Below are 15,172 nucleotides of genomic sequence, written 5' to 3'. Positions count from 1 at the left end.
ATGGCGGTGTAGAGTCCTCCGGGAGATGAATCCCCTCTCCGGCGAGGTGCCGGAGGAGATCTCCGAATCCCCCGAGATGGGATCGGCGGCGGCGGCGTCTCGATAAGGTTTTCCATATCGTGGTTTTTCGCATCGGGGGTTTCGCGACGGAGGCTTTAAGTAGGCGGAAGGGCGAGTCGGGGCCCGACGAGGGGCCCACACCACGGGCGGCGCGGGCCCTCCTTGGCCGCGCCGCCATGTGGTCCGGCCACCTCGTGGCCCCACTTCGTATGTTCTTCGGTCTTCCGGAAGCTCCGTGGAAAAATAGGCCCCCGGGTTTTTGTTTCGTCCAATTCCGAGAATATTTCGTTACTAGGATTTACGAAACCAAAAACGGCAGAAAACAAGAACGGCACTTCGGCATCTTGTTAATAGGTTAGTTCCAGAAAATGCACGAATATGACATAAAGTGTGCATAAAACATGTAGGTATCATCAATAATATGGCATAGAACATAAGAAATTATCGATACGTCGGAGACGTATCAACCGCCGAGCGTCCGCGGAGACGCAAACCTGGCGCATATTTGGGCCAGGTTTGCGTCTCCGCGGACGGCCCGGTCACTTTGCGTCGCCCCGCTGGAGCAGGCCCCAGATGCATTTCCGGTCACGACGGACAAAAACGGTCGCTGAGCGACCGTTTGCGTCGCGCCGCTAGCGATGCCCTAAGTTATGGCGTGCACCCTTCATTTACATCATGATTCGTGCATATAAATTAGTTACAAGTTGAATTACAACTAAGTTTTTGTAGTTTCAAGTGAGGTTGCAAACTGAGATATTTTCAGTTGGAATTGGACATGCAACTAACAAAAAAAACGGAACACTAGAGATTTCTATGATTCATGCTACTCATGAGCTGCAACTGAAATTTGATGGCGTTATATGACTTAGTTATCCGTCAGAACTAGATACACCCTATTTTGTTTGCTCAACTAACAATAATTCTATTAAAATGTAATTTATGTGACACAAAATTGATCATTGTAATTGACGAGGGTGCTTCTCGGCAGTGACCACCATGAGGGATTTAGAGTTGACAGAATCCTGCAGGCCAGCACGAGACATCGGTTACCAAACAAACGGGGAGAGAAATTTACCCAGGTGCAGGGCCCTCGATGAGGTAAAACCCTTACTTCCTGCTTGTCTGATCTTGATTATCGAATATATCAGGTCACAATGGGGTAGCCGATAAGATACTATGGTCGACTCACCGAGAGGCAAGGATTCTAGGGTTTGTGCTCTAAGTTGTGGTGGTTCTACGTAATATTGTTCTGTTGTTCGGCAGGACCTCTCCTGGCCTTTATATAGCAGGCCAGATCCCGAGAGTCATGTCCGAAGTCAACTAGGTTATAATGAAATCTAATCTAGTCTTTCCTTCAACGATGTCTTCTTGCCTTGTTCATCAAGAATTCATCTTCTGGTAGGTCTCCTTTGTTGGAACCGACGTATGGGCCCACCTTAGTCTTTGGGCAATCTTCATGGGCCCCTAGTTGGGCCATGGGAGGTAGACTAATGTCGGGTACCCGAAGGGTAATGCCCACATTAGTAGCCCCCGAGTGACTGGCCGAAGTAAGGCTTCGGGCAGGGACTATAATTGCCTTCATCCGAATATCCTTAACTGTCAAAAAGAATTGAACCTTCTCATTCGCCATGAAGTCAAAATTGTCGGATATCGGGTGCGCGTCGAGTGCTCCCGATGGGAGTAGCCCCCGAGTCTAGGGACAGATGTTTGCACCTGTGCGTAACTCAAGGTGTACTACTCGAAGATTTTGATGTCGATGTTTTTTGAACTTGCTTCGTCATCCGATATCTTATAGTGTATCGGGTCCTCAAAGACTTCGGGCGAAGTCACACAGTTTTATAGTACGTAAGGGATAAAAGTAACGAGCCCAGCCTTATTCGATAAATTAATGATGGTTAACCGTCGATGGCAAAACAACGTTACCCTACACAGAATCAAGTCCTCGGGCTTGATCCTAGATCTGCTGGAACCTTCAGGTCCGTTGTTCTTCGGATTCTTTTCGTTTTTATCTGGTGCTCGTCCAGCGCTCCCGATGGGAGTAGCCCCCGAGTCTACGGATGGATGTTTGCAACCTTGCGTAGACTCAAGTCGAGTAGACTCTATCGGATGCCAACTTTACTTCGAATAATTCTGTTATAAGGAGCCGATATGGATGAATATGAGTGATGATAACAATCTGAAATAAATATGGTAGCAAGTAAATATGCAGTAAAACAGTAAATAAACGGTGATTCGATGTTTGGAAATAAGGCCTAGGGATCATACTTTCACTAGTGGTCACTCTCCACAATGATATCATAAAGGAATATAAATATAAGCACTTCACTATACAACTCTGAACTACTCTCCGGTTGGATAATGAACACTAATTCACCATGTAGGGCTGCAAAAGAAAACCTTAAAGATGTATTCCCAAGTACTAATGAACACTCCACGCTGCACTTTGAGCATTCATAGAAGGTACTAACACACCACAATTTCATAGAGACATCCAACTCAAATCATAATTTAGTGAACAGGTATTCTGTGAAATATAGCCTAAGAGACCCACACGGTGCACACACCCACACCTTTACACACGTGGGACAAGGAGTCTAGAGATCACATAGGTAAAATCCACTTGAATAGCATAACGACATCTAGATTACAAAGCTCATGGTCACATAAAGATAACATCATGCGAGAGAGAGATAAACCACATAGCTACCGGTAGAGCCCTCAGCCCCGGGGGAGAACTACTCCCTCCTCATCATGGGAGTCAGCAACGGTGATGGAGATGGCAGTGGAGTTGATGGAGATGGCTCCGGGGGCAATTCCCCGTCCCGGCAGGGTGCCGGAACAGAGACTTATGTCCCTCGAATCTCGTCTGCAATGGCGGCGGAGCTACGAAACTTTTCGTGTGCGGCGGCTTGTATATTTAGGGTTTTTGCGTCGGGATCTTTATATAGGCGGAAGGGTGAGGTCGGTGGAGGCCTGGTGGCCCCAGACCACCCCTAGGCGCGGGCCAGGTCCAGGCCGTGCCTAGGGTAGATCTGGCCACCCTGTGGCCCTCCTCCGTCTCTGCTCTGGACTCCGTCTTCGCTCCGGGAAAAATAGAAACTTTGGCTTTTATTTCGTCCAATTCCGAGAATATTTCCAGTACAACTTTTCTGAAATACAAAACAACAGAAAACAGGGAACTGACACTATGGCATCTTGCGTTTGCAACGTATCACTAACTGTATTAATATTTTCTGAAGTCGCAGTACGCGGTAGTATGCGAAGATCTTGAAAAAAATTCCGGGTGTCCCGAATCAATCGAATGCTTGCATAGACGGAACTTGAACTTTATTAATAAGTCTGCAACGATATGATAAACTAAATTGCTATGGCTTAGAAAGCCTTATTGGAAATAAAATGCTACGAAAAGTAAAGGTGTATGCCACCGCTCGACTTCTTAAGTAAGAGGAGGGTCTTCCTTGGTTTTACCGACGTCTGCTAATATGCCGATGGCTTCCTGGGCGGTGCTGATAGTTTCTGTAGAAGCGTTGGAAATTGCTGCAAAATGATTAGTGCCTTCTGCTGAGGCTCTAATGACTGATGTCGAAGCTTTGACAGTTGGTACTGTCGTTGCAGGCTCATCGGGTTATTTCTTCGTCTTCTTGTTGTTGTCTACCTCTTTGAGCTTAGATTCCTTGTTTTCAAGAGCTAACCGTTTGGGAATAAAGTCCATAGTTTTTACTTCTTGCTTTATCCCAAACTTAGCGGCAATCTTCTAGAACTCTCGATCACAATTATCTGAACGAGAAAAGCTTGTGAATCATGATATTGGTCCCGTTGTTGCCTGGCATCTTGAGTTTTAAATACGCATAGTGAGTCACGGCCATGAAGTTGGCGTAAGCTGGTCTTCCAAGAATATCATGGTATTGTGATTCCCAATTTACTACCTCAAACTCGAGCCTCTCCCTCCTTAAATTGTCAGGTTTTCCGAAGACTACATTCAAGGAGATCCTGCCGAGAGGTTATGTTGGCAAGGTTGGAACAATACCATGAAAACACGTATTAGATTCCTGCAATATATCGAGTGCGAAGCTCATTGTCTTGACTGTGCTTGCAAATATTAGATTCAATCCGCTTCCACCATCCATGAATACTTTGCTCATGTAGAACCCACCAATTTGTGCTTCGACTACGAAAGTTGCATGGCCTGGTCTTGGAATATACATCAGGTGATCGGCTCTATTGAAAAAGATGCTTTGCGCAGACCAGTCGATAAATTCTGGGATGTTAGCCATGGTGCCTTCCGCAAGATTGATTTCTTGCGTAAGCTTTTTCATTTCCCTTATGGAGACACTAGTCCTATGGATCATGCTCTTCTGTCCCTGAGATGGCGGAAAAGCTTCGTCGGAAGCACGAGTTTGAACATGTTCAACTTGATGTTGAGGTGGCGGCGGTGGGCTCGGAGCTACGCCTGTCTTTTATTCGACTCAAAAAACTTCTGAAGATCAAGAAACTGTTGTTAGTCCCTGAGCAGATGACTCGACTTTTACGTGTTATCCTTCGGGTCGATGTACGCATGTATGTAACAAGGGGCATTTAACTGATCAACAAACGGTAACTCCGGACCCGCGGTGGCTGTTCCCTATAATTACCTCGATTTCCTCCAGAACCGATGTGGTTACCATCCCGACGATCGTCGCGTCTGTCGCTACGTTGATCATCATACCGATCGTCATGTCGATCGGAGTATTCTGTAGCTACAATGTTGGTGTCGTTGAAGGTTACGTACCCATGGTCTCTTCTCTTTTTGCGACGGTCACATCGATGACCTGAATCGTGCTTCTGGTCATCTTCTACATCGTCACTGCGCGGGCGTGGCTTCCGCACGTGATCTTCTCCATAAGCCCAACTATTGGCAATTTCCATGAGTTCGGTAATAGTCTTCGGCTTCTTCCGACTGAGTTCTTCGATGTAGGATTCTTGTCGGATGCCATCACTGAAGGTGTCAATCGCCCTGTCAACGGAGACATCTTCGGCAACATTCAGAAGTTCGGTGAAACATCCAATGCACGGGCGCACTGATTCCTTCGGCTTCTGATGGCGCTAGCGCAACTCTTCAATTCCAACGGGCCTCTTGTATGTGGCCTGGAAATTTTTGACAAAAGCATCGACCAAATCTTCCCAGGACCTAATGGATCCCTTCGGCAGACCTCTTAGCCATGCTCGTACCGAATCTTTTAGATAAAGCTGCATACATTTCATTGCTGCTACTTGGTTTCCCTTGTGTAAGATCATAGTTTGTAAATAATCGTCTATCCAAGATCTCGGCTCTTGCTGACCATCATACTTGGCGGCGTCAGTAGGAGTAGGTTTAAATCTCTTCGGTGGCATTGCCTCCCGAATCTTGTTGCTTAGACAATCGGCACCTCGGAATTCTCCATCGTGCTCTTGAGTTTCTTCGGAATCGTCGCTGTCATAGCCTTCTCTTGCAGCACGTCGACGGCGATCTTTGTCAATCTTACTCTATGTAATATCGTCGCGAGCATCTTTTGATGATGGGAAATGCTTAGATCCACTACCTTGATGCGTAGTTTTCTCTTTTCTAGGGGTGAGCTTGTCTCCGAGGATCGCAAGACTTCCCAAAGCGCCCCGATGAGCTTGTGCCATCTGATCATTGGATGTTGGCTGGTTGTTGATTAAATAAGCTGCGAGGTTGGATGTTGGTCCTTCGACAGTCTTGGGCCTGATCATGTCCGCCGTGTCCATAGTCATGAAAGAGTTGGATAGATTCGAGGTAATCTCCCTTGCATCGACTTCTGAAAGGCGAGGGATTCATGGTCGAAACATCCCCTCACCTTGATTGATGCGAGATGCGCTCCCATGTGAAGGTAGCCCCCTTCGCCGTTTGCTCGATTAATCGGCTGCCTGTCGGCACCGATTGATGCCAGCTTGCTCATTTGCTAACCGAACCCGATTCTTTTCTTGGATACCGTGATATGCGTTGAGGGTTCCGGCCGAAGCATCGACGGGAATCCGAGTGTTATTGGCTATGGCGTTGCGAGCAATCTCCCACTCTTCCCCGGTGATGGTATAAGCGCTATCGTCATTGTTGGCACTGGCTTCGACATTGCATCGCCCAACACGATTGACGCGTGGGATGCGCTCGCCCTCAAAGAGCTCGACTCCCGTATGAGGGTTGATGATAGCATAAATTTGATGATGGGCCGCTTTTGAAGCAGCCGCCACGATGATGTTGTTGATACTTTCTTCGTCGGAGGAGTACTTAGCGCTGCAGACGAAAGTTGTATCATCCGAGCCTAGCCCGTGCCTGGTGTCGCATTTGAGGCAGTAGTATGATGTTAGATCTGATGACCCAGAATCGTCTGATCCAACCGACATGGAAGATGTGGTACGGCTCGATGATGTCAATGGCGAGGATGTTGGAGTCGACATCGATGATGTAGCCGATAAATAGACTGTGATCGGGGATGAAGCAGTTGATGCAACAGTCGATGGAGTCGTAGTTCTTGATGTGCTAGGGGCAATCGGGTCAGGGAGCCGAAGGATGCCCCAGAGTCGACGCAGAAGTGGACGCTCCCGAACGTCATGTTCATCCAGCCGCGCAGGCCTGAGAAGGCCGAACGCGACGCGTCGTTGTTCGGAGTAAACTCGAAGGACCCGAAACAAATCGAGTTACCTGAGCTTGGCGATGATGGAGCCGACGATGATGACGATGTCGGTGATGCCGGTGAAGACGTAGCCGACATGATCGAAGCAGCCGGTGAAGTGCCCTGTACCAGCAGACTTCTCATAGACGGCGCAAATTGACGAGGGTGCTCCTCGGCAATGCCCACCATGCGGGGCTTAGGGTTGACGGAATCCTGTAGACTAGCACGAGACATCGGATACCAAAAAAATGGGGAGAGAGAATTACCCAGGTTCGGGGCCCTCGATGAGGTAAAACCCCTTACTTCTTGTTTGCCTGATCTTGATTATCGAATATATCGAGTTACAATGGGGTGGCCGATAGGCTGCTATGGTCGACTCGCCGAGAGGCAATGATTCTAGGGTTTGTGTTCTAAGTTGCGGTGGTTCTACGTACTGTTGTTCTGTTGTTCGGCAGGCCCTCTCCTGACCTTTATATAGCAGGCCAGGTCCCGAGAGTCATGTCCGAACTCGACTAGGTTACAATGAAATCTAATCTAGTCTTTTCTTCAACGATATCTTCTTGCCTCGTTCATCAAAAATTCGTCTTCTAGTAGGTCTCCTTTGTTGAAACCGACGTATGGACCCACCATAGTCTTTGGGCAATCTTCATGGACCCCTAGTTGGGCCAAAGGAGGTAGACTACCCAAAAGGTAATGCCCACATCAGTAATCATATCATCATATCCAAAAGATGCCTTAGGTTCAGTATAGCAGGCATACACATAGTTTAATTAGTTTTTAAGGAAACTTTGATTACCAATTTTTATCAATAAAGTAAATACACGTGTTTAAAAGATATATCATTGGATTCATAATCAAAAGAAGTTTGAAAATACTCCATCTGACCTAAATATTTGGTGTACATTTAAGAAAAAAAAATAGGCTAAAATATCTACATCATTGAAGCTGCGATAAGTATTTAGTTCTGGAGAGAGTAGTATAATTTTGCGACATATAATTTATATTTTTGTGAAAAAATTGATGGCCGAAAGTTTGTTTTCTTAAACTATATAGAAGTTCATGGTAGGGAGTACCAATGATTATGATTTCTACTCCCTCATCTCAAAGAATAATGTGTCCCAGTTTTCCATGTTTTTAAACCAATAATTACTTTAAATATATAAACATATATTGTAAAATTGGTATCATTGAAAAGTGTTTTTAAATACAAATTCAACGATACTTATTACGTAATATTTAATTAAGATTTTGTTAATTAAATTTTTGGTCAAAGTTCATGTTGTAATACACGTGGGCCTTATTCGTGGAAACAGAGTTAGTATTCCTTTTGTTCGGATTAAATTGACGGGAGTTGTGCTGAGAGAGTAGCTTATGCAAGTACATACTACCTCGCGTGATTAATAGTAGTAAACGTAGGTATAGTACACATAAGTCGTCTTTATTAAATCCTCGGTCAAACAAAGCAAAATACGTCAATGGAGGAAGTATTGTACGGCAGTGGTTATCTTGCATGGGTGGGCCTAGGATTTTAACAATAGGTATTTAAAATAGAAATATATAAAATAATTCGAAAAATAGGGACAAAATTGGTGGTTGAACTCAGGACATGTTCGTGCAAACTCACTCTTCCCAACAAACCAACAGCTAGTTTGTTTCAATACTTGAATTAGATTTTATACAATGTAAACGAAAATTGATAGCTGCAACATATGATTTGGTAAGTTTGACCAAAAAAATTGGATATTCACCGCATACCCATAAATATATGTAGGCCCGCTCATGTTATCTTGCCAAGGCATGCAAAGCGTGACGAGACACTGTACTATATACCCTGCGCGTGTGATGGGAACTGGGGAGGGTTGCCATCGCGCGCTGTGATCGATCCGTCGGTCTCACTCTCACGGCCGTGCCAATCTGGTTCTCCATCGCTCGGGTGTAGCCGGCCATGTTTGTCAAGGATGAGTGGAAAAAGATTGGCACCATCGGTGCAATGCACGAACAGCACGTGACCTCACTCTGCTTTCGGCTCCGTCGCCAGTATATCTCCCCCCAAGGCCCAAGCGCGGATGCCACGCCACCAGTAATCCACTACGTACGCTTCTCGGTTACCGTCCTAATCAGGTGATTTGGGTGAACGATCATGGAAGCGGAATCATAATGGATGGTACAGAACCAAGTCGGCTGCGTCGGCTTCAGAGGCCCCGCACGTTGCTCAACTCTAGCCACAGGGAAGAAGGGGTTCTGGCGCGGAACCAAAACGAAAATTCTTCACGTTGCATAACAAGATCGATCTTGACGTGTGATGGTGTGGCCATTAGCAGATGGTTTCAAGAGGCTATGGTCCCATGTACACGTCATTATGTCGTGCCAATTATCGGAACCACCTGATTTCAGGACTAAGAACATCTCCAGTCGCGTCTAGGGGACGGCGGACAAGAAATGTAGAGAATAGCTTTTCAGTCGTGCCCTCTAAAGCTAAATAGCGCATCATTTTCGTTCGGCGTTCTCGGTAGAGATTCTTTGTATAGAGTTTCTACCGGGGAGGTCGGACACAAAAATATCGTCCGCATGCATGCAGCCTCTAGTCCCCACATGTCATTCTCTTTTTCCACATTTTCTTTCACCTACTTTTTCCCACATGGGGTGGTCCCCATTATTAAAATGCATGTATCCGGACACTGTTTAAGGGACACGGCTGGGAAGAGCCTCTTTTTTAAATAGATTTTTGGTCTCTTTTTGTCCGGTGCGGTCCCCAAATGCGTCTCAAATCATCGTGGCAGACTTTTTTGAGGGACGCGACTGGAAGAGCAGCTCCACTCTCCCTCCTCAAAGGCCATCTATACATTTTTGGAGGGCGCCGGCAGCAAAAAAACGCGTCCAACCGCGGCTCCCAAAATAGTTTTTCGTCCGGCGCGGCCCAACTTTACATCCGACGCCTCCAGGCCGAACCCAGTAGAAAGAGAACCTAGCATTGTTGTTTTCTCCCTAGTAGCAACATCACATCTACAATCTTAGAAATTATTGTCACTTTTCCAGAAAAGTAGAGGCATGAACCCACTATCAAGCATAAATACTCCCTCTTGGAGATACATGCATCGACTTGATCAAGGTAACTACAAATACCGGAGAGATCTTAAATAACAGTAGTATGATAATATGATAAACAATCTGATCACAATTCCATAATTTATCGGATCCCAACAAACATAACACCAATTACATCATATGGATCTCAATCATGTAAGGCAGCTCATGAGATCATTGTATTGAAGTACATGGGAGAGAGTACCAACTAGCTACAGCCGAGAACCCGAAGTCCAGGGCGGGCTACTCACGAACCATCATGGAGTCGAAGTGGAGACGGTGGAGTCGATGGAATGGCTCCGGGGGTCAATCCCCGTCCCGACAGGGTGCCGGAACAGGAACTTCTCACCCCCGAAACTCGTATGGTCGATGACGGCGATGATGGAACTTTTCATGGATGGTGGCTGGATGTTTCAGTGTATTCACGTCGGAGGCAATTTATAGGCGGAAGGGCGAGGTCGGTGGGCGCTAGGTGGGCCCACACCACCCCTAGGCGCGGGCCAAGGCCAGGCCGCACCTAGGGTTGGTCTGGCTGGCCCCTGGCCCCCCTCCGCCTCTCCTCTGGACTCCGTCTTCGTTTCGGTAAAATAGCAACTTTGGCTTTTGTTTCGTCCAATTTCAAAAATATTTCGTGTACAACTTTTCTGAAATACAAAACAACAGAAAACAGGGAACTAGTACTGTGGTATCTTGTTAATAGGTTCGTGCCGGAAAATGTATAAAAGTGCAACGAAGCATGAGCAAAACATATATAAATTGGTGTAAAATAAGCATGGAGCATCAAAAATTATAGATACGTTTGAGAAGTATCAGGGGGTGGAGCGGGTCACGAGAGGAGGAAGCCTTTGGAGAGGCACATATACTTTTTCCGTCAGACCATAATAACGGTTTCACAGCCAACTGTCCATAGCATCTACTTTATTTGATTTTAAGAATATAAAATTAGCGGACAATGGTTACTACATTTCTATTTTCCCCTTATGTTTATTCTTTTTAGCTCCCACTTACAGAGGTGACAAGATTCTCTTGGTCCAACCATTGTCCCCACAACCACGAGTAACAATAATTATTAAGTAAATGAATACATACCAAGGCATTAAGGTAGATGATTGTGCCATTGATCCCGATCGAATCACTAAACTTGCACCGGTACTTTCGCCTTTTTGTCATTGAGATTTCACGATAGCACGCCGTTCTCCCCTCATCCCACCTCTTTCCTTGATCGATCCGATAGACATGGGTACCTGCAGATCATCAAATTGAAGCAAAGAGAAAAGGATACAAGATTGCAAGCTCAAATACAATTTATACACCACACCGAAATGAAGTGCAAATGTGTAGTAAATAAAATAGAGATAAGAGATTTGTGAGCACCACATTTGTAAGTACTATTGGCCCTAAAGCCAGAGGTGACAAGAGCCTCTTGGTCCAACCACTGTTGCCACAGCCACGAGTAACAACAGTTATTAAGTAAATGAATATGGACCAAAGCATTAAGCTAGATGATTGTGTCATTGATCTTGAATGAATCACTAAACATGTACCGTTACATTCCCCTTTATATCACTGATGTTTCGCGGTTGCACGCGATTCTCCACTCATCCCACCTCTTCCCTTGATCGATCTGATAGACATGGGTACCTACAAATCATCGAATCGAGACAAAGTGACAAGGATACGAGATCGTAAAACTCCTATTCAATCCATACACATATTATAAGATTAGATGCACATAAACGCTGTGAGGATTCACCCCAACCCGCAGATCTTGAGGACTACTCACACATAATATCAAGATCAAGATCAAAGATAGAAATCATTTTTGCAAATACTTGGATTGAAATCACAATATTTTTACAATGCTCGCGATTTCTCGAGGAGATCTATATTACAATGGTGATGGCTATGACTAATGAGGAGATGGGAGATGGAATGGATGGACAATGGTGGTGTATCTCCTTCGTGTGGTGTAGATGGATCTGATGGATGGTGGCAATGTTTGGCGATGAACGGCTCCCTTTTTGTCATGGCTCCCTTCACATAACTTATAGGGTTTGACCTAGGAAGTGTTGTGGCACACCGTACGGGCGGGCCTCGCCCGTACTGGTGCCTGCTAAACCACCTAGAACCGACTTTCGGCCTCATGTTGATTTTGTTGCACTTGTGACGAGATTTTTTTCAATAATTGCAGGTCCATTTTCCATTAAGACTTGATTTCCTGCACACCATCAAAATATATAAAGGATTGCACATCTTTGCAATAATTAGGCATTCGTGGCATATTTACAGAGAAGTTTAGTCAATTTCTTGACATAGCAAAGGGTTTAAACGTGAGGAAAAATTGCGTATTCACAGACATCAACGTTCTTGAACAACTGCGGTATATCCTTGAACTTCTCTTTGGCTAGTGCAGCAGTATAGTTGCTGATCATTTTTGCATCATACGAAACATTTGCTTACCTCGCATATAGCTCAACCATGATTTGCATGATCCTACCAGAGCTCAGATTAACCTCATGCAGCAAGTCAATGAATTTCCTTTCCTCCTTTGGTATCTTTTTGTGAGACCGCGGGTACTTCTTCAATGCCACTTTGTGTTAAGCTAATGGTTATGATCCTCCACAAACAGTGCTACTTGCCATCTAGCTCCAACATGATTTGATACGCAACTTAGTTTTGCCATCCGTGTGCACAGTGATTGTTCGATTTCTTTGTTTCATCGGCGTAGGTTCTTCTGCTACATGTTTCCCTGACATATTGCAAACAAACACAATCTTGTCTTTCTCACCATTCTTGGTAGATTCATGTGATGATTCAATTTTCACAGAGAAACCAATATGATTGGAATATCGATTGTAATGAACCATAACTACATCCACGGAGTCATAGATCATTCCAACAAATGGAACCTTGGAATAAAGCCTTCTGGTGTTGATTGGACTTCACCATCGTTGTCATTATCTTCGCTTGATAGTGTTACTCTTGTATACGCATTTGAGTTAGGATTGGGTGCTGAACCGGAAGGACTAGCAGAAGGCGATGTTGAACCGGAAGGAGGTGCTACATGTGCTTCTTGTCCAACAGTAAGGTCAGGGGAACCATGGTGAGCATCATGGGCAGGGGAACCATGCTTTCCATGGTCGGGCGATCCATTTGGTTCACCATGACCTCTTGAAGTACCAACACGATCATCTTCGAATCCAGTACCTTTCTCTTCATCCAATGGTTGGTTGAGGTCGATTCCTCTAAACCACCGTGCAAAACTCTTCGGCATTTTAAAAAATATACATGTCAACTACTGAAATAAAACAAGAATCATTTTTCAGTTTCCTTCTTACTATGTTTTCAAGCATAACATTTTACTATCAATTACACCCAACAAGTCTAACATGTTCTTTTTGAATGATAAATGCATGCAGGTAGGAGGTACTTCGTTCCACAAGATGAAGTTAACAATTTCAGAGAAATAAAAGTTCAGTAAAGGAACAAGGACCATCTTTACTATGGCAGTAAGGGAAGGAACATCTTCACCATGCTAGATTGGTGCTTCTTTCTTATGTCAATGTGTCGCACAATGATTTTTCTTTCGTCATGTCAGCTGTGTGATATGGTGGTGTTCTATTACTGGATTATCTTCTATTTTTCTGCTGCTACCCTGTTATTATGTTTTGCAAACCAACTTATCTGATACATCTGGTTCATATGGTCAGTACCCTGCTTCATCTGGGTGTTATATTTTTTATATATCATTATGCTAATTTTTTCCATGCTAGATGTTCCTTATTATGAAGAAGCAGTAAATAAGGCGTACATCATGTTTAGATGTTCCTTTTTATAATGTCACTTGTTCAGTTTTCATGGAAGTAATACCATAAAGAACCACACAGTATTGCTACTACATCATGGGACAGATTAGTGCAACTACATCATGGGACAGAGCATGCATAGCAGTTTCTCTTTATATATTGTGTGTAAACATAGACATGTATACAATTCATTGCTCATATGCTAGGATTATATAATCTTCTGATTATACTAGTGTTTTCATTAGTACAAGTACCAGATGGTGTGAAACAAGAGGTGTCATGTTTTTAAAATTCGAAGTATCACATGGAGAATGTAGATTTTATAGTACATGGAAAGAACAAAGCCTTTTCCCTACTCCAGATTTGTTTGCCAAACATGTAAGTGATTCGTTCGATCCCAGCAGCTGTGGTTGCTCGACGTGGAGGAGCAGCTACACCATTGTCTTCTCTAGTAAACAAGATCTGGAAGGTAGGATGTATTTTTTTGCTAATGGGGGATGACTTCCTAGGACAGCAATGGCGGTATTGTCGGGATGGAGGAGGAAGAAGGAGGAAGGTGTGGTCTAGGGTAAAGAAGGGGCACGAGCTTTGCTTTGCTCCTTTTGTTGGGGACCAGCAAATGGCACGACCGGTGTCGTTGGTTCCCGTGCGCAACCGAGGTGGCTCCGTTGGGCTGGTTCCAGTTTCGTTGGTTCCTACACGCGCACGTTGGGACCACTTCTTTCCAAATCGGGAAAGTCTGATCTCCACTAGCTATTCTGTTTACGGGTTGTAGGACCAACCTCGCTTTTCCTTAAAACGTGGTTGACCGCGGTGTAGCCGTGTTCATTAAAATACACAGGCGGCGCCCACGATGCACCTGGATACTCCACTTTCACCGCTTTGGATTCACTAATTTGCTGTGACGAAGTCACTTAATGAACAAGGTGGCTGGCTTTGCGTATTTTTGGCCACCGGATCATAAACCGATGATCCAGATTGCACATCACCATGCAAACAATGTTTTTGTATAGTATTTTTCTAAAGTAGTAAGTGATTTCTAAATAGTGTTGGTTTGATCTTGTCCTTTTATTCAATCGGATGGCAGTGAGCGGCTAAGGGCATCTCCAACAGGGCGACGCATTTCGAACGCGCAAAATGGTCGCGCGCTTCTGTTTGCATCGGGCAGCGGACACGAAATTGGTCATTTTTTACCGCACGTCCATTTGCGCCTGGGGGTGCCTCCAGTGAGGCGACACATTTGGCCCGCGGGCATGAATTGGGATGTTTAAACAACAAAATAAACAAGTTCAAAGTAGTCTCACTTATTACATCTAAATTCTTAAAAGTCTACATGCAAATAAGATGATATTGACCTCTACGCATTGCCTTCATGGCCAGCCAATACCCACTGATGTTCAATCAGATCCGTCTGTAGGCGCTCGTCAGTGACTTCAACATTCATATGCAGATACTGCTGCCAGGATGATGCCCCATGGATTGGCGCAACCAGCTCACCTTGGAAATCCGATGGTGCTCATTGTGGCCATCAGGACATTCGTTCTCAACGATAATGTTGTGCATGATTACGCAATA

This window comes from Lolium rigidum, chromosome 2 (assembly GCF_022539505.1).
Source record: "Lolium rigidum isolate FL_2022 chromosome 2, APGP_CSIRO_Lrig_0.1, whole genome shotgun sequence".
NCBI classification, from domain to species: domain Eukaryota; kingdom Viridiplantae; phylum Streptophyta; class Magnoliopsida; order Poales; family Poaceae; genus Lolium; species Lolium rigidum.
Note: the sequence above shows the minus strand (reverse complement) of the source record.